The sequence below is a fragment of the Cupressus sempervirens genome, chromosome 2 (assembly GCF_028749045.1).
Source record: "Cupressus sempervirens isolate cs-2001-9-10 chromosome 2, ASM2874904v1, whole genome shotgun sequence".
In the NCBI taxonomy this organism is placed as follows: Eukaryota; Viridiplantae; Streptophyta; class Pinopsida; order Cupressales; family Cupressaceae; genus Cupressus; species Cupressus sempervirens.
The window spans coordinates 15,278,036-15,303,406 of record NC_143119.1 but is presented as its reverse complement, the minus strand read 5'-3'; the positions used below and the strand labels follow the sequence as shown (position 1 = coordinate 15,303,406).

Below are 25,371 nucleotides of genomic sequence, written 5' to 3'. Positions count from 1 at the left end.
AGATGCATCATCAAGGAATGAAGATGATTCAGTAGCTAGCTTGGGTTACTAGTTTAGTGCATTGGTTGTTGAACGCTTATTATTTGTCCCAATTTATTGGCTTACCTGACCTACAATTCTCATATATCAAAATGAAGTTGTAGTTAGTTGGCTTGGTTTAGGAATACCCAATGCATTAGTTAATGAAAGTTGTATGAGAAGATTAAGTAATATTTGTTGAAGTGCATTTGATCTCAAAATGAAGTTGTAGTTAGTTGGCTTGGTTTAGGAATACCCAATGTCTTAGTTAATCAGAGTTGTATGAGAAGGTTGAGTAATATTTGTCGAAGTGCATTTGATCTTTAAGTGTTCATGGATAACAAAGTTTTGGTCAATGTCATTTTTCGTGGTAGCATTGAGGAAAAAGTTAGCAACCGTTATAAATGTCCCATCATTTTTAGGCTATTCAAGATATACATACTCTATGTACTATATTATGCAAAGATTCAAATGTAATCTTGAAACAAATTTTAAGAAAGTAGATTTGCTATTTTTTATATCTTTGTCATGTTTGACTCCTATAGATTTCAAACAAAAAATAAAATAAATTGTTCATTCATGTATTCACAACTATTAATGAAAGCTATTTGACTTCATTCTAGCTTATTCCAATTATTATTTTCCCCTCTTCATTCCAACCCTATGTTTTTCCCAACCTACAACACTTCAACAATTAAATGAGAGGAACTATGACACAATGCATCTTTTGTTTGGACTAACTGTTTTACCACATTCCAATGTTGAATTTATACTCGAATTATATACCTCTCAACATAAATATTTCTAGATTCTATTATAAAAAATAAAACTGTAAATTTTTATGTTCCCTAATATTTCCAACTTCCAAGCAATTTAAAAGAATTTCTATTATAAATCTTTGGAAATAGCGGGAATTCGAAGCCATCACTGCAGGCCAGCTCAGAAAGACGTTACAACAAATACAAAAACAAACGCATGTAGATGTTTAAATGTGTAATTCATGTTATTGTAAGAAGACTGTCAAAAGACGCCGACTTTGAAGGAAATTGTTTGAGACAGATTTATAAAATCTGGTTTTTAGAATTCTTCTCCGAGAGATTTTTGTTGTCTCGGCGACGGCGAACCAAAAAAGGTAAGGGTTTAGAAGGAATTTGGGAAACTCTTTTATCATATCCATCGGTTTCTGCAATTTATACCGTTATCTTGATTTCATGCGCTTATTTTCAATTTATGCTAGGTGCAATTGGATAAGGTCATGGGCACTATCCAGAATCACGCAGATAAAGTGTCGGAAGAAACTGTTTTTGATATATCAAATACAGAGGGTGATATTTTCTTTGTTGACATGGGCTTGGCTATGGATCTCTTGAGGCAATTGGAAGACCTCAAGGGTTCCTGTACCAAGGTATGCTTTGCCAACCACATTTTCGGAGTGAAGGAAGCCCTTGTTGCAAAAAGAGCCCTGATAGATGTTAGGAAAACTTTAAGAGATGTGCAACTTTTACATTTTTCCGCTGGAAGACCTGTGGATGAGGCGCTTCTGGTTATGTCAATATTTTCATCTGCGTTACGAAGATGCCGACTGAGATCCTTGTTTCTTGACACAGGAAAATGGGGAGAGGAGGGCGTCAGAGCTTTTGCACCACTCTTGAAATCTCAGAAAGCCCTGGAAGTATTGGGATTCGCTTGTGGCAAGATTTCTGGAGAAGCTGCTAGAGTCATTTGTGAGCTGCTTCCATCTGTTGAAACGATTAAGAGTTTGTGTTTCACTTACACCGAGTCAGGAGACGATGCAGCAGAGGTTATTTCAGAGCTTTTTACGAAATGCATTACTCTAGAGAGTTTTGAGTTCTCAGGAAACAAAATAGGCATCCGCGGTGCTATGGCTTTAGTAAACGCTTTGGGGAGAAGCAGTGGGTTGAAGGCGCTCTGTTTAGGAGCTAACATGTTTGGGAAAGCAGGCGGGGTTGCTCTGAGCAAAGTCATCTCTGGACATCTAGGTCTCACAGTAGTTATTTTAAGCTATATGGATCTTCATGATAAAGGGGTGATTGCTATCGCCCGCAGCCTCAAGGATACAGCTCCATCTTTAAGTGTTCTTAAGGTTGGAGGAAATTATATCACTCGAAAAGCAGCTCCAGCTTTAGCAGAATGCCTTGCTGTAAAGAACTTGCTGACCGGGTTTTATGCAACAGACAATAAACTCAAGGATGATGGATTAGTTGTAATATGCGAAGCCATTTCTGAAGGTCATGAGCATCTCCAAGAACTTGATTTGAGTGCAAATAAAGTGACTAAAGCTGGGGCTAAGGCTGCTGCAGAAGCTGTTGCAAACAAGCCCAATTTCTGTCAGCTTTCTATTAAAGAGAATCTCATTTCTAAAAAAGGAATTGAGACCGTCAAAGATGTGTTGAGAAAAGGCATCAAGGGCGAGTCTGTACTTTCCGGAGAGATGGAACAATATGAAGACAGTGACACCGAGTCAGAGTAGAAACTATCACACGAGGATCTTTAGTATATATGCACATACACTAGGACCATTTCGGACAATCTTAATCCCATGACGGTGTTCTTTAGTTTTAGGAACCACAGGTAATTCGTCAGCTTCCCAGAGTTACAAGCTCAACTTTAATCTGAATATTACCAGTTTTCTCTTAATTAGTTTGTTTCACTCATGTTCGTAAAGCTATATTTTAGTCTGATATCTTCTATAATGATGATGGGTTTCTGAGAAAACAATGAAGAAGATTAAGCTTGTGGCTTCTTTGGTCTATTAAACTGCCAAGAGATCAATGTGATTGTGGCATTCATGTAATTTTGGAGTATTTGATGGTTTTTAAACTATATAGCAAGGACTTATCATGTGTTTATTTTGAGAGATCGGAAGTAACCATGTAAAGGCATTTTAATGGTTATGTATTATAATGAGGCCCATTCACAAGCTTCTTCAGAATCAATTTTAGTAAATTTAGTTTTGATGCAAAGAGAAAGAAACTCTCTGCCTAGCAACCTCAAATCTAAAACATAAAACAAACACAGTCTCTTTGTTCTTAAATTGCATGCAACAAGAAACACATTTTAATTTAACAATCTGCCGATAGACCATTTACATGCATAGCCTCTCAATGGCCTTTCTTGCTATATAACATTTTATTATATATATATTTTGATAAGCAAGAGGCCAAAGCCGTTGATTAAGTCTAATAGATCAAATAAAACCCAACTCGAGGGGCACTGAGAGGACAAGGTTGGGCAATAGTCCTTCAGTATCGCCCTACGCAGATCAGAATATCCAATGTATTACAATTAAGAATAAGAAATCTGGGGGTCGATCCCAATAATCCTCTTGTAAACGATGTGCTCTACTTTCAGTACTACCTGAAAAACACAGATCCATCCACCAACCAATACTCTATACTACATGTTAGGTGGTTAGAGAAAACCTAAATAAAGAATAATATATACCATCAAAATACTAAGGAAATATATACCAAGTTAGAAAATGCAATCATGAACTAAGAGAGGAAAAGAAAAACTGAGTGAGCAATAAAATACAATAACACATATACTTCTATTCAAGAAAGAGTTTGCCACAACATAATATAAACATCTCATTTGATTACAAAAAACAATAATACTGTGCTTGAATGCCCCCTTCAATTCCATCCATTCAATAGGCTCCAATATTATTAGAGACCTTAGATTGAATCAATCATTAGAGACCTTAGATTGAATCAATCATTTGAACACAGGATGGGCAGAATAGTCTACAGGCATTGGAGAGGACGATGGTGAGTCCTCCACTTCTGAAACCTCCTCTTCCTCTGCCAGTGGAAATTCCAAACATGCTAAGCTCACCTCTGTTTCATTTTCCCAAGCTCCAATCCTCTTTTATGTGAAATACTTCTCCAGCCAGTTTCTTACTCAGGTTCTCTTGACATGCAAAAAAAAGGGGAGGAAGTATACATTCCTGTGAATAATGGGAAACTATTCAATCACTCTGGTCGGATCAAAAGAAGAACTAATTGGTTAAAGCAAAACTAGCTGTCGTCCATGCTGGGGAATGTCAGAGTGACAGGGTCTGCAAATTAGGAGGTCTTCTCTCATGTTGGCCAGAACTTTCTCCAGGTTTCCTAAATATTCTAGCTTAAACAAACACCTAACCAATATATTAATACATCCTTTGTCAATGCAATCAGACTGGTCATAGCCAGGAACATCGTTGGGATATCACTACGAACCCGACACCAATCTATATTCATAATAAATTCTTTGCCCAAAATCCTAAAAACAGCCCAAACCACTAGAAAGTGGATGTTTAGGAGGACTTCTCTGAGATGAATACCTGTTATGGGTTTGTCAAAGGCCACCTGAGTGGGAGGGCCTTTTATTTTAATGATGGTATTCATCTTGTAAGCCATGGTGGCTACTTTTGCTAGACTGCTCAATTTAATGACACAAGGAGACTTTTCAAAAATCTTCTGACGATCTGAATACAATTTGTCTTTTGGTCTACTCGAGAGTAAGCGCTATAAAATACTTGGGACTTAACTCTAATGGTCCCTTACTTCTCAGTCAAACGCAATGATATGAGAAAGGGATGAGGCGAAATATCAGTTCCCTTGTATGCTTCTGAAAAATATATTAATGGTAAAAGAAAAGAAATTACTTTTTTCTTCGTAATATCATGCTTTCCGCTAATTCCATATGTTGGGTAGTTTACCAGAAAACCCACACTAGAAAAAACTAATATATATGAAAGATACAAGTAACCTATTAATGTATTATGCTTTCTAGCTTTCTTTCTGATGATTTAGATAAGATTAGGCTTCAAACAGATGGGTGCTCATTTGAACGATGTTGGTCTAAAAACTACCTTTATTTCTTAACAAAACCACCATGAGGTGATCCATTTTTCTCACCTTGATAAAATAATTTAGGGAAAGCAAAATAACATTCTTCTTATTTACCTTTTCAACTATCTAAAGCGAGGAAGAGGCATTAAAATTAAATCCTACTGTTCTCACTTAGAAAATTGATAATCCATATACAGAAAGTTTTAGAAAAACTTCTACTTTATCCATTCCAAAGGAAGAAACTAAAATCACAATTTATGATACCATTCATTCCATAATATCAGAGTCCTATATCGAAGTAGCTTATATTAATAGTATTTCAAGATTAATACATCTTCATTAAGTCTTTTAAACTACTAGAAAGCTTCGAGATTAGGGCAGAATTCAAACAAAACCTACCCTTTTTCAGAAAAAAACTATTTCCATCTACATACATTTACTGAGAGACCAGCCTTTTTTGACTATTTCTAATTAGCTGACTAGAACCCTACTGTTACCCAAATACTACAAACGAAAATTTTAGAAACTTCAACAAAAATGGGGTACTCCCTTGTATGCAGGTTTTCTACAGAATGGGGTTTTTCCCCTGTTGAGATTACTAGCCATTGGACAAAGAGGAACATAAGAGAGACATTATTCCTACACTTCAAGCTGACACTGACCCTTTACCCTTTCAGTCCTTCTCCTTGGAGCTTTGGCCTGCTGTCGCTTCACCATCTCATTTCCTGATCTTCATCTTTCTTGGAATCATATCCTCTTCGTAGTCGTCCACATCATCCTTAGAGTCAAGACACGTTACATTGGCATAATCTGGGATGTCCTCATAGCTCTCAACACCTTCCTCTTTTAAATATTTGAAAAACTAGTTAGGATCATATGGACATTTGATATGAAATAAGGCCAATAGGAAATTCAGAATCCTCATTCTCATGTCCACCTTGTCTTGGAAAGCGCCCCAATCATCTATGCTTAAATTTGAAAATTTGGGGACTGGCTTTCCATCAACCTCCACTTTGTCATAGTTCTTTGCATGTGGGGCCATAAGATTGGAATCAATGTTCCGTAGATCTATATCCATGTTGACCAAGTATTTCCTTAAAAACAAATTACTATACAATTTTTTTCGTTACCTTGGTGTCTCTTTCAAAGAACATTGTTAGGGCTATGAACATAGATGTATGTAATGTTCTGTTGGTCCTGTGTGCCTGATAGCCAGTTACTTGTTGGTTCCATGTGCCTGATAGCCAGTTACCCCTTGGTCCGGTGTGCCTGATAGACAAACTTGATGGCCATACGGTATAGCTGAATGGAGTGAAACAATGATGTACAAATTGTTTGGGTTGGGCTATACGATAGCTTTTGGGAGGTCGTACGGTGGTTGCTAGGAGGCTTGCACGGTGGTTTTTGGGCCGTATGGTGGTGGTAAGGAAAGGCTATGAGGTTAGTTGTGCAAGCTGTATGATTGTGCTGGGAGATGTACGGAGGGAGTCTATGCAGGGATGAGGCGGAGTATAGAATGAAGGCAGAGTCGTCGTCCGTACGGTAGGAGGGAGGAAGCCAGTGGGTGGTGGACGAATGGGAAATGCTCAGTCATGCATTACATAAACTTATAAATCCGAATTTATTAGATAACACCAAACAAGAATGGAGATTGAACAAACATAACCTTCAATTAATATTTGCCACAAGATGGTGCTCCGATTTGCCAGATCTGAGCAAAGTATTACATGCAACAGAATAGGGTGAGGGTTGAATCCCACCAAAACCAGACAAGCCAAGTAGGGAAGATCTTTCACTTCCGAAATAGCAAACAACTGAGAATCCTAGCGGGAATTCCCAGTACAAAAGAAATAATCCAAATTGCATGTCTACGACTACCTACAAGCCATGCTTAAATACTTGTTGGGGAAAACCTTTCCGAGGGTGTACAAAGATAGCCGACGACTACGCTTACAACGTACACTAAAACAAAAAAGGGTTCAGGATATACTAAATCAATTGGAACCATGCACATATAAATATTAACTTGGACCCCATATTAATTAATTAAAGTAACTAATTAAAGGTCCTTTTATTGTATTATTTAAATTCTGAAACCAGTTAATTAATTAATTAAATTAAATTATTACATTAAAATTGGGCACATTACAACGTAATATCGAATCTTACCTAGTTCTATTAGTATTCTCTAAATATTCTTCCCCCAACATTTGCATTACATCGTCCTTTACTAGAGAATGGGTAAGACATAAGTTGTTTGCCTCTTCTTTCCTCTCATTTGCAGAATTTATCCATCTTCAACCCTTGTTAATCTGAAATGGGATAATTAGTTTCTCTTTTAATAAGCAAAATGCTGGAGAAGAAATAATTGCAAGGTGATAGTTGGTGCAAGTATGGATTAATAAGTGATCACCCTTCACAAAAATGATGACCAAGTATGCTTTTTCCTAGTTCCTAATTAAGATGGATTTAATGTCTTCACACGGGCAATACTTTCCCCACAGGAAGAAGATTTTGCTGTGTGTCAAGGAGATATTACATAGATTTAAGAGAAATGCGTTATTAGATAAAGATATGGAAATCTAGGCCACCCTGTACTAACTATTATATCTCCTAGTGATAATTATTTTCTAATAATGAGAGTGAAGTTTGAACTATTAATACTTTTTAATCGATTGCAAGGGATTTAGGAATCCCCAAACTTGCTTGCTCATCTGCCGTCCTATTTCCCTCCCGATAAATATGGTTAAATAATATTCTATTGAAAGATTTGCAAAGTTCTAATGCTTTTAATAGCTTCATATCTAATCTCTCGTTGGAAAGAGAGCCCTTTTTTAAAGCATTTATAATTATGCCAGAGTCTTCTTTTATTTCTTAGTAAGTTCCAGTACTTTGCATAAAGAAAGACCTTCCCCTAAAGCTGAAATTTCTGCCCAGTTGTTTGAGGCCTCCCCTATATGTTTCGCTAAATTTGCTATTTCTTCCCCCCTATCATTATGAATGTTGCATCTTATACATAAGTCAAAACTCTCTCTGATTATGATATGATAAAGATCTTCAAAAATCAACTGAAACATATCCTATATTTGCTCCTTCAGACAAATGTGTCAGACTCCCTCTAAACATCAATTTTCTGAGCTCTTTTACTTTTAAAGGAGTGTCAGAGGCCCTTTAAATTTGATATCAATCTTCCTTTTCTTGCAAGAACATCCTTGAAGGAAAAGATCAAGGCAAATGACTTATATTTGTATTGAAATCTTTTACAAATCTTGTGCTCATTCAAGCAACAACATGAGAATTACAAGCTTATTCAAGCTCCTTTCGAGAAACCACACTAGAAACAACATTTGGAAGACCAAGAGTCGCAACTTAGAATCCACCTTTTACAATGAGACAAATACAACCAATAGAAGACCAAGAGTCACAACTTAGAATTCCACAAAGATGTCCCTCTTGGGATTTGAACTAGGGTCTCCACAATAATTATTGGCTCTTATTGTAAAAAATCGCCTTTAATAATTTTTCGCAATAATAATATTATTATTGTTCACAATATCGCTTCATAAAATATTTGACATCTATTATAATCAATTATATCTTAACTCTGCATAATATATATTAAGGAATATTCAATAATACTATTCTTTAATATAAGATATATAAGAAAATATTCTCAACAAAGTATAACTATATCAAGTATTACCTTTATATGTACTTGGTAGGTGGTGGGTCCCTAGTATTAGTGACCTGTACTTACCTCAGACCCATTTGGTTGCAAGAATTGCCGAATGTGGTATTCATCTATGCTGGAATAAGCTCTCTTCTGGTATTCGTGTATTCTTAAAATAAGTTTTGGAATATCATTTGGACCTGTTTGTTTGACTTGGAAGAGGAGTCAAAAGATGCATATTCTATGTTTCGTTGCAACAATTGAAATAGGAATTGGAATAAGTTTTTTTTAGTTTGGTAATATTTTAAATAAATGCCATTTTTATATATATAAAAATTGGCTTTTTCATTAATTTTTTAAAAGTCAAATTATTTTAAGTAGCCTGTATTTTAGTTTTTAAATTGACTTTATCAGTGAAAGGTATACTACAACCCTTTGAAATTCTTCAAAATTCAAAGGACATATTATATTTTTATTTATAATTTTAATTCTAAATTAAATCAATTATTTTAATGATTATAAGATCAAAACTAAAATCATTTTATTTTAAAATATATTAAAGAAAATAAAAAATACAAATAAGTTGAGATCATTAATATCATATTTTGATGATCTTTCAACATAGTTTTAATTATAAGACTAAACACAAGATTTATTTGTAAAAATAATTATATGAAAGTTTATAAAAGATATCAAATCCGATATTAGTCGTTTGTGTCATTTAAAAAAAATACAAAATAAACTTTAAAAAATGTTGACCCAGTTTATAGCTTATGATGAATGGAGGAAATAGTCCAAAAATGCATTCTAGCGGAAAAATCACAAACCCGACAACCCATCAATTTGGGTTTATTAAAAACTAGAATAAGAATAAGCTATTCTTATTCCACATTTTTTTAGGAATACCGCTATACTCATTTTGGGGTCAAATTATGATAGGCGAATTTTAATTCTAATTTTGTATTTTGCAAACAAACGTTAGATTGGTGAATGCGGGTATTTAGATTTTCCTATTCCTGCCCAATTCTTGCAACCAAACGGGGCCTTAAAGTATGCGCATTTCTCATTTAAAAGTACCTGATATCCGCACTTGTAAAACTCTGATTCTTATTCCGATATGACTTACCAAGTTGAATTGGTATGTTACCCCTTGTATAGCTACCATAACATTCATATATGTACACTTGTAATAGTTAGCAAGCATGATCCACTTATCCTCTCTGCCTCATCGATATCCATTGTTACCCGTACATCATTTCAAAGCCTTGCATGATGTGTATTTGAAAGTGCCTAATACTCATTGAAAATATACCTCAAATAAGCTTTCATTTCCATCAAACATTCTGTGTAGGAATGATTTGCTCAGGAGTTCTTGCGTGGAATGATTGAGACATACGCTGCTAGCCTCTTGACAACCAATGTGCTTTGTATCAACTTGGCAAAATCATCATAGCCATGACACTAGCTGTTGTTGTCCATTTGAACATTTCACTTGCCATGTTATTGAGTGATCATTATATGATCACGTGATTCTCTTTCACAATGTTCCACTAAAAACATGTGTGCGTCAATCCACGGTACCTGTCCCGTAAGGTCCACATACGGATGATACAGCTATGCATAGGAAATTGACCCTTTATTTACTCCATTGTAGCAGGTCCGGAAATACATAATTGGCCCTCTATTTTTAGTGACAATTTGACATTTAGAGTGTGCTAACAAATGAGGAGTTGTGGGTGCTACTAAATAGTGACTGCCTTTGTATTTTGATACCTTTTGACTCTTTAATTTCTCTCCTCCTATACTACTTTCAAACACTTGCTTACATTTGCAACCAACTCTGATACCATGTTGAGTTTCAAGGATTGTTGCAAATGTAATAGCACTGCCATATTTTTCAGTATGTGTTTTCCAAATGGCAGTGATCTCTTATTTATATTGAGAATAAATTAGGAGGAGACATGTCCTTTCATGGGACATATCTATTCATTAAAACAATAACAATATATATGTGTGTGTGCATGTGCATGTGTGTATGTATGTATATGTATATAATATCTAACATATATATATCTACAGTTTTTTGTCTTAGGGTACCAAACATTAACAAAAAACTTCATAACCAGCAGGGTCATTCCTCAACTAGGTGATGTAAATGTTAAATCTTGAGCCCAGTAAATAAAGATGATAAACAACAATAAAAAAGACACAAAGGGTACAAGAAACACATAGGAATGTCTTGGGAAAACCCTTCTAGAATGACTGGAAAACTCCAATCACACAACAAAGATCATTTTATTGATAATAAATTATTCAAGTGTACAATGCCTATCGCTTGGTGCACTATATATAACTTAAGAAGAGACTCTTCACATTCCAACCCAATGTCTCAACAATTTTTCAAAATGTGACTCTTAATTACAACTCTTCGTATTTCCATGCCTTAACGCATGTTGTATGACACATGTGATTATGCTTAATATTACAATTTAATCATAAGTGTCATTTTTAGCTGAAGTTGATTATAATACTAATAATGTCCATAGTTCTAGAGATAAAGATCTTTATCGTAGTTAGAATCTTCAACACTACCTCTTAGCTGGAGAGAGATCTTTAACTGATTAATCACACAAGAATGCAACCAAAATGTCAATGATAACATCTTTACATCACATGGATCTTACTAAAAATTTCATGGAATCACTCAACATAAAAAATTCTGCAGGAAACACAAATAGTTTTCATGGAATCTCTAAACATGACACTAAGAGAACAATTTGCTTATTATAAATAATCATGGAATCACTCAACATGACATTTTTGTAAGAATCCCAGCTAAGCCTTTAATCATGGATTCTCTCCATGTGAACTGTCATGGAATCACTCAAAATTACATCCAATTGCCATCACGGATCCTCTACACGTGATCTCATCATGGATTCTTTCCACATGATGAGCACTCCTAGAGGGAAAGAGTTATCATAGCTGATTCTTACAATCTCATTTAAAAACTAGGCATGACAGAACAAGACTTAGTTCCATTTAGGTCTCAAATTTTGCAAATATCACAAGCATCACAAGCATATATGAGAATGAAGGGGATTCCATAAGCACTCTCTCTTAATTATGAAGCCTCCCTTTGAAGATAAAATCTCCCTCTAAAGATAAAAAAAATCTCCCCTTGTACATGATCTTCCCACTTTTATGAAGATATCAAATCAGTTCAAGATTGCAACCAATATTTCCACATTCCTCATGTCATTTTATCCTGATGTGTCTTGACCAATAGAGATTTGTAAAGTTTCTTACCAGATTTCAATGTGAGGTTGACTGATGCACAATTTTGATTGTAGGTTTGAACATTGATGTCAACGAATTTGAATTGTTCCAAAATCTGTGTAAGTTAGTACAGAAATAACAGAGATAACAAAGATGTTCTTGAACTTGAGATGCTATTGATCCTTTGATATACTTGCGTTAATTGATTTCAATGCCTTGTTATGTCGGGCAGATCGAGTATACATATTACATAGAGGGGTGTGAGAGTGAATGGGCATGTCTCCGAATGGAGACATGACCATTCACCATCATACCGGTTCAATGTTTGTTTATCATACCCGATTTTAGTTAGGCTTAACACAAGTCTTAAACATGTATAACCGATCATAATGAACTCGATTCATATGCAACCCGATATTTATATAGATTGATAATGATCTTTAAATCAAAGGAATCAAAATGAGTGTCAATCATGGCTGAGATGTGATCTTAGATAATATATATATCTTCATTGGTTCAACTATATCGATCATATGCAGAATTACATATACTGCCACTATATATATGTATATATAACAGTATATACATCATACATATACATATGTATATATAGATCTGGATCATAGTCATTGTCAGACCAAAGCTACATGCTTTAACACTCCCTCTTAGCTAGGGAAGACAAAGTGCATATATATAAGTTCTCCTTATTTGAAAAGTGATATCACCTAGATAGTGATATATTTAAGAAAATCAAGTCTCATGATATTCTTTCCAGTTATGGTGTGTACACAGATATCAAGTCTCATGATATGTACCATAAGAGATCATGGTATATCCATAGATAATATGTCACATAATATCCACCATGATAAAAATGAACATACTGAGCTTCTACAGATATCAAGTCACATGATATCTATCAACATGTTCTTTTAACTATCATGACTTGTCCATGAATATCAAGTCACATTATATTCATTATGATAGCAATCTAATAATTATAAAGTGGTCACCTTATAATATTAGACTCAACATTTCATTATAGAAGATTGTCACCTTTTAATAATGTACATAGGGTAGGCCCATAAGTCATAGAGTCACACATATGACAAAAGAGTTCACACTTTAAACATCTTTATTAAAAATAATACAAATTTACAAAGTTGAGACTCAATCTCATAAACTTACATTTCAACTATACCAAGTTTCTTTTTGAAATGATCAACCTTCACTTTAGGAAGAGCCTTGATGAGAATGTCAGCAGTTTGATCACTTGTATTAATATATTCCAACTGAATAGCCCTTATTTCCACCATGTCTCTTTTATAGTGGTAAGGAATTTCTATATGCTTGGATCTATCATGAAATACCGGATTCACGGATAACTGGGTACAACTTTGGTTATTACATTGAATAGTGGTAGGTTTCAGAGGCTCACAAAATAAGCTAGAAAGCAATTTTCGAAGCCACACTACTTCTCTTGCTCCCATTGCTGCTGCAATATACTTTACCTCAATAGAACTCTGAGCAATTGAAGCTTACTTCTTGCAGATCCATGAGATCATAATTGATCCTAAGCTGAAACAACATCTTGATGTGCTCTTCTGGTCTTTTACACTTCCAACCCAATCAGAATCAGTATCCATGTAACTCCAAATTGGTATTCTTATATTTAAGTTCATACCCAATAGTGCCTTGAAGGTACCTTAGTATATGCTTCAAGACAACAAGATGTATTTCACGAGGTTCACACATGATTTGACTTAATACTTTCACAACATTGCATATATCAGGTTGAGTATTCACAAGATACATTAGGGACCCAATTATCTATCTGTATAAAGTGGGATCAACTAGTCTGGATTCAACGCTTGCTTGTAAGTTGGTTTCCATAGGTGTTGACATAGGTTGACAGTTCCACATTCCAAAATTTTCAGAATATCGACATCATACTTCTTTTGATGTAGGAAAATTTTCCCAAACTTTTGACAAACTTCCAATCCAAGGAAGTAATGAAGAATCCCTAAGTCCTTCATGTCAAATTCATAAGTCAATTCTTTCTTACATTGATTAATGAGATGGTCTTGTCCTATAATCAAAAGGTCATCAACATAAAGAATTAGAATCAACATATCACCTTTAGTTTCTTTAAAGTAAAGATTTGGATCAACATCATTCTTGGTGAGTCCAAGACTTAAAAGATATTTTTCTATCCTTTCATACCAGGCTCGGGGAGCCTGTTTGAATCCATATAGAGCCCTTTTCAATTTACATACATAGGAGGTAGCATCTTGAGTCACAAATCCTTTTGGATGTTCCAAGTATACTTCTTTCTCAATTGTTCCATTTAGAAAATTAGTATTTACATCCATTTGATGAATTTTCCAACCTTTAGCTGCTGCAATGGCTATTACAGTTTTGAGGTATACTTGGCAATTGGTGCAAAGTTTCTTCAAAGTCAATTCCTTCCTTTTGAGAGAATCCTCTAGCCACAAAATGAACTTTATGTTTTTCAATGCTACCATCTGCAACATATTTTACTTTGAAGAGCCATTTGGATGAAACAACAGATTTTCCTTTAGGTCTAGGAACTACATCCCAAACATCATTTTTTTAGTATGGACTGATACTCTTCCACCATTGCATCTTTTCAAAGTTGGCATTTAAGAGCTTTGGAAGCATTAGACGGTTCAGAGTTTGGAATCTCACACATGAATGCATTGTATGTTAATTTTCAAGGTCTTTTGCTTTCTCTGAAAGTCCTTGAAGGTGTTGCAAATTCATCTCCTTCCTCTATAATTTTTTTTGCCCAAAGTGGCCTTTTAGAATTAGTGTCAAGATTCTCTTCTTGAGTCTCAGGAAGTGTCTCATTTTCATTTGAAGTTTCTTCAGGGTACTACCTCTGAATCTCAGGAGTAGGAGCCTCTTCTAGGGAACAGGATAAATCATCTGTATCTAGTTCATCTGAAATTTTGGCTCTTTTGAAAGCAATGTCTTCTTCAAAGATGACATCTCTGCTGAGTTCTATTTGTTTTTGTCCAGGTATGTAGATTCTGTACCCTTTTACTATTTCACTAAAACCAATAAGAATTCCTTTTCTTCCACTAGGTTCTAACTTTGTCCTTTTCTCCGTAGGTACATGAACATACACAAGACATCCAAATATTCTTAAATGGCTAATGCTAGGTTTTATTCTTGAAAATGCTTCTTCAGGAATTTTGTTGTCTAAATGTGAGTGAGGACATCTATTCTAAATATAGATTGCTGTATTAGACGCTTCAGCCCAAAATGACATGTTTAAGTTTTGATCATATATCATAGCCCTAGTAACTTCTACAATGCTTCTATTTTTCCTTTCAACAACTCCATTTTGTTGAGGATTGTAAGGAACTGTAAACTCCCTCTTAATCCCAACAAGTTTGCAGAATTCATTAAATATTTCAGAAGTGTATTCTTTCCCATTATCTGTTCTTAGAAATTTGATTTTCTTTTTTGAAGAGTTTTCAGTGATAGTTTTGAATTCTTTAAATTTAGAAAGAATTTCTTCAGATTCTTTACACTTAAGTATATCCATGTCTTCCTTGAAAAATCATCAACAAATATCACATAGTACAAAAACCCTCCCATGGATGGTATAGAAATGGGTCCACATAGGTTTGAGCTCACTAGTTCTAACACATTTTTAGTTTTGCTCAAATGAGGAAATGACTTTTTAGTGTTTTTCCCTAAGGCACAACCTTTGCAGGATTCATTGTGAATTTGACTTAATTTAGGCATTTCAGTTACCAACTTCTCCATAGATGTTAGAGCACGAAAGTTGATATGACCTAATCTTCTATGCCGAATTTCATTTCAATATGGAGTCTCATGAACAAGTGCAAGATTTTTCTTAATGCAAAGCTAATATAATAGTCCTTGTCGTACTCCTATTGTTTGAGCCTTCTTTATAGTTGAATTCTTTGCCCATGCTAGCACTTTTCCTTCCATAAAAGTAGTTCTATAACCATCATCTTCAAGTGTTGATATAGATATTAAATTCGTTTTAATACCTGGTACATATAGAACTCCAGAATGCTGAATAGATTTTCTAGATTTTAATTTGATGGTGCAGGTCCCAATTCCTTTTATAGAATGTGCATAATCATCCCCAATTGTAACTTCTTCATTTGTTTCTATTTGCATGCTTTCTAGGTTATCTTGAAATCTAGTGGTGTGTCTTGAAGATCCACTGTCAGTTATCCAAGTGTTGGACTTGGTTGATATTTGACTAGACAAGGCTAAGTAGAACGCATATTTCTTAGAATCTTGACCTTCGATTGATTTATCAGTTTTGGAAAATGATGCTTGAAGTTTTGATCGATCAGGACAATTTAGTGCATAACGTCCATATTGATCATATCTAAAACATTGAATTTTGGACAAGTCTTTCTTCTGTTTTTACTGTCCTTTTCCATGAAAGTTTTTTTTTTTCCTTTTAGTGTTCTTCTTCTTACCTTTCTTATGAGAGTTGGTGTTAAGAACATGAATGTCTTCATCTAAGGTTTTGGTTTTTCCTTTAATCATTAATCTCCACTCTTCTTGAAGACAATAAGATCTTAATTGATCTAGTTTTGGGATTTTAGATCTTGCACAACAAGAATTTGGTAGTCCTAACGCTATTAGGGATAATTCTTGGTTGTCAATCTCATAATTGACTGAAGATAATTGATCTCTCAATTCTGTAATTCTCATGAAGGAGGCATTTACTGTTTCTCCTTTATTCATGCTGATATTATTCATTTGTCTTTTAAGAGCAAGTTTTCTACCAGTGTTATTTACTATGAATGCAATTTCAAGAGCTTTAAACATGCGCTATGATGTTGCATGTTTTGCCACAATAGGTTCTATGTGATCTTGAGCGACATCCACCGTTATCTTCATGGCCTTCTCATTATTCTTGATCCATAGAGTTTTCTCTAGGTCATCTTTAGGTTCTTCTTTTTCTTCTTTTACAAAGGAATCTAATTTGTTTTCTTTTAATAGCATCATTATACGAAGTTCCTAGGATTCAAAGTTATTAGCACTTGTAAGGTGGTGTTCGAATCTTAACATGTTTGTCATCTTGAAGAGTAATGAGAGACTGCAACTTCATGTGAAATCTGATCTCTTAAACTTAATGAGATCTCTCCTTAACAAGGCTCTGATCCATGTAAAGTTTCTTACTAGATTTCAATGGGCTGACTGATGCACAATTTTTATTGTAGGTTTGAACACTGATGTCAATGAATTTGAATTGCTCCAGAATTTGTATAAGTTAGTACAGAAATAACAGAGATAACAAAGATGTTCTTGAATTTGAGATGCTATCGATCCTTTGATATACTTGCATTAATTGATTTCGATGCCTTGTTATGTTGGGCGGATTGAGTATACATATTACACAAAGGGGTGTGAGGGTGAATGGACATGTCTACGAATGGAGACATGACCATTCACCGTCATACTAGTTCAATGTTTGTTTATCATACCTGATTTTAGTTAGACTTAACACAAGTCTTAAACATGTATAACTGATCATAATGAACTCGATATTTGTATAGATCGATAATGATCTTTAAATCAAAGGAATCAGAATAAGTTTCGATCATGGCTGAGATGTGATCTCAGATAATATATATATGTTCATCAGTTCAACTGTATCGATCATATGCAAAATTACATATACTATCATTGTATATATGTATGCATATATAACAATATGTACATCATACTGGTATACAAATACATCTGTATTTATAGATCTAGATCACAATCATTGTCAGACCGAAGCTACATGCTTTAAAAAGATTCATCAAATCAATTAATGCTACACACTATTCTCATTGAAGTGACAAATACAAAATATAGAGTGCTTAAGGGTTTCATACAACAATAATTTTTTTATTGAAGTTTGAATGTGAGAAATCAAACTCCCTTTCATAACTCATGACAATTATCCCAGCTAGACCGCTGTCAAATGTTACAGGTACTTCCGGTACCCATTTTGACGCATGACTTCAATCCCTGTGATGGCTCATTTTCATCCACAACTCCATCTTCCTGTAATCCAATTACTCCTTGATACTTCTGCTTCTTGCTTTGGATGTACTATTATATGCTGGCATGGAAGATGATCAACATCTTGAAGGAATGAACTGATGAATTAAATGAGTCAACCACAAAAAGAACATGCTTGAAGCTAAGTTAGCAAGCTGAAAATTATCAAAGATACACCATTATACACACATCCCGAAGACTGCTATGATTTCAATGACTAGTGGCATCTCGATTATGAAGCAATTGATCAAGGAAAGAAATAGTTACGAACTATTAATAGAAAGTAGTTACGGAGAAGCAATACACCCGAAGATGGTATGACAATCAATAATTGGAAAAGATAATTGAAGAAATCATGGTTAGAAAATTGGATTAGAAGATTTGATTTCTTCCTCCTTTATGAGGTGACCTAGGTTGGTGATGATTACCTTACCCACAAATTCCATGGCTTCTTTCATAGCATCCAAATCCAATTCAGAAATTCGCCTCTACTTGCCATGATAGCATAGATGAAGAAATCAAAAAAATTATGCATACAATGCCAGAGATTCTTTGATTGCTCAAACATAACCAAGACTTTCATAAGTCCTCTTCCTCTTATTTGATTAGCTCTAATGGCCAAGTTATGCTTCATAGCCTCTATGCAAGCTAAATGAGCTTTTCCAAAAAAAAAAAACATCTTTGTTTGCATCCATTGTCGAACCACAACTAATCAGATAGAACTGTAGGGAATGCTGCAGAAACCTTGATGTCGATTGAATATGCTTCGTCAATTGTGAATGTCAAATGTGGTAGTTTGACTTTGGTCAAGTTGAAAGGATGCGAAGACATTAAGTCGAAACCAAAAATGGAATCATGGTTCTTCATTTTTCTCTTCAAGAATGAAGTGCGTTATCCACCTCCCAACCATGTCGCTTCAATAAAACTTGTAAAACAGCTCATACTCTCGGACTTGAAATCCAAGAAATCATGCAATCACGATTTCTGTAATAGACATACCAATTAGAGAAAAATGAGAAATATGAGACAACCCAAAAATAATTTCATAACTTTTTTCAAATTCTAATCAGAGATTCTATGTTGTTCTCTCAAGTCCCCTAACGTTATCTTGTGTTTGTACTATCAACGACCACAATCCACTGCATGTAAAAGATCGTGTCGATATCCTTCTCTGGCGAAACACTTTGCCTTTGAATCTCCACCAAAAATCATAGCAGATCTTACATGCTCATCTATCAAAGTTCACATTCTAAGAAATTCAAAGTAATCTACCAAAAGATCGAACATCTTGGACAAGGTCACCAGGAGATGGGGAGACTTGGAGGTGGCAATTTATTTTTTAATAGTTTAAAACTTTAAAGAGTCTAATACTAAATAAAAAATAGCAATACTGTAAAACTAAAAGCCTAAAGTAAATAGTAATAGTAATGTTACATTAATATAAAGTCAAATATTTCAAAACTTATATAATCACATTATTGTATCTCATATTCATACTTGTTTTTCCGAATATTGCATATGATCATCATCATATCAGATTGATAATCGCTGAGATTATCATTACATATTCAAATTTTAAATTAAAAAAGATATAGTTTGATGCTAAATTTTCGATATACAAACAAAAATGAACAAACTAAAAAACCACAAATTTTTTGAGTACTAGTATGTTGATGGTACTATCATCCTACTCCACAAGGTTGTGATCATCCATCTCAAGGTCTTCAACTATCATGCTCTCCAAAAAATCATTTAAATTGTCATTGGTCTTAATGTTTGCATTAAAAACATTAAAATGAGGGCCAAAATACATAAAATAGTTTAATATTGTATTTTACATTTATTTTTCATCAGGAGACTTCACTTTTTGGATTAAGAGACTTCGTCATGAAGTCTCCAACCTTTTTTGAGGTCTTCGGATACATGAAAAGTCTCTAAGACATGTCTTTTAGGGGGGAGACAAGTCTCCCCGTAACCATGATCTTGGATGATAAAATCTTTGATGAATGTGCAACTAACAACCAGGTGGAGTTTAAGATAACTAATTATGCCTAGTTGTGCCATCGTATCCCCAGTATCATATCTTTATTAATGTATAATCATATAACTATATATTCATTGCTGCTAGCCATATATTCATATTCGTGTAAATATCATAGGTATTATTTCTCTCCTCACTCTTAGTATGTACTATTATGTCCCTCTACCATACCAATTGGGAGGGTTGTTAAAGAAACCAAAAATCTAGGCATTTCTTTAAGCTATTTTGCCAAGCATATTTTCATCATATACCTTCACATGCAATTAAGACATGACATGTACAATTACTCATAAGATGCCAAAAAGTAATTGTAAATCTCTACGATTCAAAAATTTCTTCTATCTACCTTAAACACCCATTGAACATTTGTTTCAGCATCAGCAGAGAGGATTGTAGTTAGATGGCATGTATTGATCGGCAACAGTGGTAGGGACAAATCACAAACGAGGATGAAAAATTAGCTGCACAAAATATGTAATAAATGCTGAATATTCGACATAACGAGTTTAAAATAAAGTCAGGTTAATCATTATGAAGACAACGCATCAATTGAATAGTGTGTGTATATATATATATATATTTTGCAAATCTTTAAGTTATTGCTCCATGAAAATGATATTTGGCTCTAAATCACACTGCATTGAAAATAGTATAGGGTGTCAAATCTTTGATTTCTTTCTGAATGAGGGTGAGAATGTACATTTGAATTGCTCTAGATGAAGCAGAGCATACCAGACAATTAACCAAGACTTAAATTTCAGAATCATAGTCATATGTCTAAGCTTGACAATTTAAACACTATAATTGCAATTATAAATGATAGCAGCATAGAGTAATTTGCATCTAGAGTTCAATGATACAAGCATGTCAAGCATAGGAACAAAATCATATGCATATAGGAACTGAAAAGACTACCTGAGCTGTCATCCTATTTACCCCCATCCAACCTGGTTCATTGGGAGGACCTATCCAATAGAATCTACAATTACAATGGGGGGTCAGCCCTCCCATCCAAGCGACTGTTGTCACTCACACCGGTGGCCCTACTATTGTAAGTGCTCTCTCCTCCTTTCCTAGTGCACTGGGGGGAATTCTAGATCGAATGGTAGGGTCCCTTTCTCAAAATTCATCCAGGTGATTTTCTGGATGAGCTCATACATAACCGATCTCCCATGATGCAACCATCCATGAAAAGATTGCAGCACTATGATTTTGTTGATGATAAGTTGTTAAGTATTCGCTCTCAGTCACCAACAAGCCTTGTTTCAAGTGGATTTTCCGCAACTGGAGTAGCCTCTATCATGAAGGATTTACTACAGGAGCCGTTGCTTCGAATACAGGAGGCATTGGGAACTTTAGAAGCCAGATGTCTAGTTTACTACAGGAGCCTGAAATATGAGATTCTCAGGGCTTGAGTCCAAAAGATATGTGGTGTACAATTAACCTTTTGCGGAAGACATAGTAGACAAATTAATCAATCTCAGTGTGGTACAAGGATTGGCCAGTAAGCATATGGCTAGGTTCCAACGTTTGAATCAATGAGGTCTTACGAACCATCTATGTTCTTCTGACAGAAAAAGATGTAGTTACTCAAGTATAGCCTGCAAGTATTATGATTCTTTTGGCTTTACTTGCTACCATATGAGAATGACATAAATTTGAAATCATATCATCTATACATTTAAAGAGTAATACTAATTTTTGGTTCTTGTGATCAAGTCTGCTTTTACTCGTGTAAAATGTCCAACAAAGTTTACTGATCTTAGTCTTGCGGATTGTTTTAACTTCTGCTTACATTAGACCACTATATAATGAAGCTCTAAAGAGACTAATTTAAAACAAACATAATATGAGAAAATAGTATTAATAAAAAAGATTATATGAATTGCATTTCGACTGATTTTCTCTTCACTCAATAGTTTATTTGTTTCTTCAATGTTGAAAATTCAAATTGCTCACTTAGACAATATTAATGTAGTTTTAAAAAAATCAAATAGAAAAGAATTGATCAATTGCCCATAAACAAAAGGCTCTGTTTGAGTGAAGTTAAGAGGTCAAAGTTCTTGTAACTTAGCCATTTTAATATTTTATCCATTATTGGATTTCCCAAGTCTGATAGTTATCCAATCTAGATTATATGCAATGTTGAGTCCTTGCCGATAAATCCAGAAAATCTTGAGCAATAGTTATCCAATGTAAGATTATATGATTTATTATTATTATTTGCAGGTGTACAAACTGAGCCCACAAAAATATGGTGGTTGGGAGGAGGACGGGCATTTCAACATTTCAAATACTTTGTCTAGGGATTAATCTTCCTACCAAGTTGTATGCCAGCTAATTGGGGTATTTCACAATCAATACTGAAGCCTTAAGAATTTACCAAACTTTTTCTTCATTTTTCCCATCGAGAAATCCAGAATCTTAAATAGGCTTCTTAGTTTAGTTTAATTACCCTAACAATGCAATTGAGGGTGTTCCAAATTCTGCAACCATTGTCACCACCTTCTCTGCCTAGGCAAAAATGGGAGCTTCCGGACATAACTTGAACATCCATCAAAGCCTCATGTAAATTGTTTTCTGGTCAGATAGTATAGTATGTTCTTGTAGATATGTATGCAAAATGGAGGAGAATATACTGGGCATGTTACTCTTTGACAGAATGCCTCAAGAGATGTTATTTCTTGGAACTCTGTTATTTCAGGATATGCAGCGAATGGATTTACAATATAGTCTGTCCAAACTTTTAAGAAAAGCATAGTGGAAATTGGTTTTATGTCATATATTAATATTATAGGTAAAGGATAGAAGAATTTTTTCAATTGTCATGGTTGTAGATGGTCAGATAGACATGCTTGCAAACTTCTTACTCTTGGGAAATACTTGATCTCACGCTTACACAACTATTTGTTGACTGCCCTCTTAATTTAAATTATGTTCCTTGGAGATATCCACAGACTTGAAATTGTGTCTTAAAGTATCTGACAATTTTCATAGCTAATGCCTCAGTGCTCATTGCCAATGCCTTTGTTACTACACTGATTATGCAACTATTGACTTTAAAGGTTCAAGGAACCCTGCTGCAATGTCTGTTTTAAACTTGATATTTCAACAGATTCTAGCATTGGGTTCAAATGTGTACGTAAATCCTGCTCTTTTGAGCACATAAATTAGACTTACTTGTTTACTTCATTTATAAGGTTAACACACTACAAAATAACGCTAACACACTACAAAATAGGGAGTGGATAGTTTGCTTTTGATAATAAATTTCCTAAAAAGGTGAACAAGAGCTAAGGGAAGTGGTAAGAATGCAAAAACCATATCATGTAGCAGTATATCTTCCCATTATACTGTAAAAGAAATGGCATGTGTGTGAATATATTCCTCTCACTTGTACCCATGAAACACAATGATCACCAGGCTCGTTATTACATTACAGTTAATGCCTGGACAGGCTGATAAATAAGGATCATATTCAATCAAAATTCAGAATCCTCTATTACTTGTACAGGTGGAATTCCACAATTTGATAATACCAGGGTTCCATGATCACGTGAAGTTCAAATTTCATGGTTTTATTAAGAAATACTGTCATACAATTTTTTTTTCAGAATCTTAGTGTATCATTATATCTTGTTCTACAAAAAAAAAAAATCATGCAGACTCTATTCTTATAATTGGAATCCAAAATTTATGATACATAATCACTGTCAGTTGGCACATATGTATTATTTATTGTAGTAAATATATAGAAGTTATTTTCTTTTGATTGTTTTTCATGGAAGTTTCACACTTATAATTGTTTGAAAATTTTTGGAGTTCTAAAATGTTTGGAAATAACTCAAACATTTTGAGGATTGTAAGGGAGTGTACAGCCAAATTGTGAGAACTTATGGCTACCTTAAAATCTTCTTTGCTCCAATTAAAGTTCCATCTTTGAGTTTGTTTTTATTGGTTCCTTATAAGGTAGGACATGGCTCAAATTCTTCAATTGGCAGCTGGAGATGATTGGTGTCCTTGGGCTGTTTATAGTATTTGGTAGTGTGTGTTTTTAATGGCTTTCTAGATCCAGTCATCAGCTAAAGAAAATAATTGCGATCAGAGTATTAGATTCTTCTGATTATATTGAGTTGAAAACAGTGAATTTTCCTTGTAGCAATTTGAGATCATATTCTGATATATTGAAGGTCAAAGTTTTTATGCTGGTTTCACATGATGGCAAAAGTTTGCAAGAGTTTTGGATAGCAATTATATAGTCACAATTTGAACATTGGTTGAACATGAATACCTACCCAAGATAAATTTTATACTTATAGGAGTCAGAATTATCTTTTATATTGCTGGTTAAGGAGAAACTTTTATGTTAAAATTTGTGTTCTCTCAACTTTCTCTGCATTCACTTGGTAAAATATTGTTTCTCATTTTAAGACCAAAGGAAAAAGAAGTAGCACATTTGTAAGCACAGTTACATCTGTGATTTTCTTGTTGATCCTCTGTTTGTAGATCTGGTTTGAGAAGATGCTAAAATTTGGAGGTCATTATTCTCGTCATTAGAAATACGAATTCCTTATTAATGATTGACTTATCCAACGGTTACAAGAGAAACTTGTTCTAAGGCTAGAAAAGCAATACCCAAAGGATATGGGTATTGTATTTGCATTGTTCTTAAATTATGTCAAGCTTTCTTGCAGGGAAGTTCTTCATTTAGATGCAAATTAACCTCATGCATACATGTATGGGGAATGTGTTGAATGCATAGCTACATCTAATATTATTGTGCAGGCTGGGCCTGACCCAAACTTCCCTGAAGTCGAAATACTTTGTTTGATGTTAACATACAAGCAGGGCTTGCCAGAGATTTTAGATGCGGCACCATTGAATGTTTTACATCTCAACACTCAGCACCTTTCTATGAGTTTGAAGTATTTCCTGTCTTAGTATGACGACAACATTTCTAGGAGTCTCAGGACCATCACATCTTTTAATTTTGTATGGCGATGGGTTAGTGACGAAAAATATCAAAAGGATGAGTCAAAAACTAATGTTCAGGAAGGAGATGTTTTCTTTGTTCTTGCAGGTATTCAGCTTGAAATTTGCTCAAACATTGGCACAAATCTAGAAGCAAACATAGAACACAGGCCTATACTCTTCTACAGGGCTAGAGTTAGTATCAAAGTGTTTAAGTAGTATATGAAGAAAGAAATAGAGTTACTTGAAGAATGCACTTAACGATTTAGAAGTGCCTGGATGATGTATGAAGCTTCACCTAAGTTGTGTTGGTTTAGTTCATTGAAGCTTATTAAGATGTGGCCAATAAACTATTTGAATGCTAATAAAACTAGTGTCTTTAAATTTACATTTAAAAAAAAGAGTGGTTCAGGGAATTGAATGCTCCTCTAATTTTTCTGGTTCAAGCAACTCCCTGCAAT

The 25,371-nt window shown here is 34.4% G+C and overlaps 1 pseudogene across 2 annotated transcripts; it reads left to right on the top strand.

Moving 5' to 3' along the window:
- Positions 1-1,009: 1,009 nt before the first annotated feature.
- On the top strand, positions 1,010-22,694 carry LOC149570852 (RAN GTPase-activating protein 2 pseudogene; annotated as a pseudogene). 2 transcript variants are annotated; one of them, XR_016359726.1, is made up of 3 exons: positions 1,013-1,150; positions 1,256-2,610; positions 22,169-22,694. The product of XR_016359726.1 is annotated as an RAN GTPase-activating protein 2 pseudogene, transcript variant X2 (transcript). The 2 variants fall into 2 exon arrangements; XR_016359725.1 differs by lacking the exon at positions 22,169-22,694 and having other exon boundaries at positions 1,010-1,150; positions 1,256-2,896.
- Positions 22,695-25,371: the final 2,677 nt, after the last annotated feature.